The 2,686-nt window shown below is 36.9% G+C and overlaps 1 long non-coding RNA gene across 1 annotated transcript; it reads right to left on the bottom strand.

Annotated features, from left to right (window-relative positions):
• Positions 1-469: 469 nt before the first annotated feature.
• On the bottom strand, positions 470-2,005 carry LOC118232400. The gene is made up of 3 exons (XR_004766280.1): positions 1,898-2,005; positions 942-1,001; positions 470-817 (listed from the first exon to the last, which is right to left on the bottom strand). It is a non-coding gene; the product is annotated as an uncharacterized LOC118232400 (long non-coding RNA).
• Positions 2,006-2,686: the final 681 nt, after the last annotated feature.

The following is a 2,686-nucleotide window of genomic DNA, read 5'->3' as shown; positions in this document are numbered from 1 at the left end:
TTGGTCTCGTAACGTCCGCGTTACGTCTCAATTTACGTAGTATTACCGTAAAAACGTAAGACCAGCGCCCCGTCGCTGTGACGTCGCAAAACAACGTTGTAGATACGTAATAGTTACGTCCTTACAACTTTACGTTTGACAATGTAATAGAATAACCTTACCCCAACGTTGTGATTACGTCGCCAGGCAGTCATCCGTCGTAACGTTATAGATTTACGTCGCTGACACGTTTTTTAAACTTCTTTATCACGTTATTTACCTTTCCACAACGTTGCGGATTGGTCGCTTACTAAACCCTGACCATACATTTTGATTTTGTGTGTTAAAAAAAGGTATATCATGGTGTTGTAATTTTGATCTCCATTCTATCCTACCAATGAAATGCCATTGCTTCTGTAATTCATATCTTCAAAATTTAAGATAATTTAAGATAAGTGCAGCATTAAAAAATGTACACATTAAGCCCAAATAGAATAGAAAGCCTTTATTGTCATTGTATAGAATACCATTGAGATCAGGTTCAAGTTACATTTCTAGGTAGGCAATATTTGCAAGCATAATTATGGTACAGAAGAAAACATTTAAAAAAAACATAAAAAGGGCAAAGGGTCGTTTCAGGACAGTAATAACCATAGACCAATGATTTCAACATTAATAGTGTTGAGTATTTTTGTCTTTTTCAAGAACTACATTTAAGTTAGGATCACCTTGGATCAACTTGGAATACAGTCACTCTTGTCTCAGGCATGTCTTGAGTGGGGAAGGCTGGACCTCGGGTTCTTCACCGGGGCAACAGTCATAAGGCCATGTGTGGGAGCTGAAAGCATATGAAATTGGACCAAGTAAGAAAAATACATTGAGTAACACACGCAGCAGGCTAAAATCGTAATTGTGTTTTGACAATGAGCAAAGAGCTGTTTCCATATAATATCCATAACTACCTTCATTCTGATCTTGTGCTCTAGTTTCCATTTGAGCTGTTGGGCCAAATGTAGAGAACTCTGCAAAAGAAAATCAATTTAAGTCAGTATTTGGTGAAAACACAGAGAAATACTCTTGATTAATATTGATTACACAATGCACTGGTGCGAAGCCAAAGCCATTTTTTTTTTTAAGGGCACGATTACACCAGGTATAGAGTAATAATGCTAGAGGATTTTGACGAAAAAAAGTTGAGTTTTTGTATTTCTAATGGAAATAATGTTTAGCTAAATGCTTTCAAAAGAGCGCAAAAATAGCTTTCAAAAAAGGCGCCAACAATGCTAGCTTGAAAAGGCTTGCTAGCTCCAGTTTGTCAAACACCAAAAACCAAATGAAGACCACACAACTATTTTATATCATATTTATGATGCATATTTTAACCAACATGTTGATATCTCATTAGGACGTGGACAAGGTGAATTACAGCTTTCAAAAGAGCGCCACATACGTTAGCTTTAAAAAGAGGCGCTGGCAACAATGCTAGCTAAAAGGACATGAACAAAGGTGCTTTACGGACAGCCGTTTATCCATGTTGAATTAGCTCAATTGTTAGCTAACTAAACAGGTCATCGCCGAGATCAGCTAGGTAATGTTAGCTGGTCTTACATTACATTTGCACTGGGCTATTAGCGTTAAATACTCAAAGTAGCAAATATGATATCTAACAGAACACTAACTCAAATTAGTCCCAAACAGACGCCATTTCACCTACTAACTTACAGCATTAGCAACATTAAGCTAGAACTGCAAACATGCATGTTGAAAGTAGGACTCCATCATTACAGTGCAAATACTACTAACTGAACAGGTCTCCAATGCATTCAGTTCTTCTTGTTAGCTTTTACGGTGGTTGGCATCCAGTATTGCTGCATTAATACATTCAGTTAAAAATATAAAGGCATAATGAAACGCTTACCTGCTCTTGAACGCCGTCAAACCCAGATTTTCCCACGGAGAATTTGAAATCACAACGACCTTCTTCCAAGAGCACGTCACAGCAACATGCGCATGTGATTGGATATACCATCTTGTTTTACAGAGGGTGTGCACAGCTTATTGGTGAATTACCCCCACCTTCCGCTCCGGAGTGTTTATCAGACAATAGATTTACACTCAAAAATCCCTTCACCCTAAGCTATTTTTTATCCTCCATGCTTTACACCGAGTCCTACTATAAAATCCCTATCCATGTCAGCCACCCTAGAACCCTATACCTGCATATCCATCATATCCTATATTAAAATAAATAAATAAATAAATTATTAATAATAATAATAATAATAATAATAATAATAATAATAATAATAATAAACCCTGCATTGGATATAACGTGTTAACGGTCCAAGCGTAAACGCGCAGACAGATAGACAGATAGATATTTTACTGTAAACCAATACGTCATTTACAAACGTTCTGACAACCTACCAGTAATGTTTCAAATTAAGTAAGGATGAGGACTGTGATATAACGTAATTGTTACGTTATTAAATTACATCGTATTTACGTAATTCTATAACGTTACTGCAACATTGCAGAACAGTCTCCAGGAGGTCTGGTTATTTTGCGACCATAGAGCAATGTTGTCACAACGTCACCTGTTGGTAATGTTGCGACTTACCAAATTACGACCAAAGTGTAACGTTGTCATTACGTAGTGTGTTTGTAGGGAACTCGTCTTAACTATTGCTTGTATTTTTGCATAGAC

The sequence above is a fragment of the Anguilla anguilla genome, chromosome 7 (genome assembly GCF_013347855.1).
Source record: "Anguilla anguilla isolate fAngAng1 chromosome 7, fAngAng1.pri, whole genome shotgun sequence".
NCBI lineage: Eukaryota > Metazoa > Chordata > Actinopteri > Anguilliformes > Anguillidae > Anguilla > Anguilla anguilla.
The sequence above is the reverse complement of the archived record's forward strand: the minus strand, read 5'-3'. Positions and strand labels throughout refer to the sequence as shown.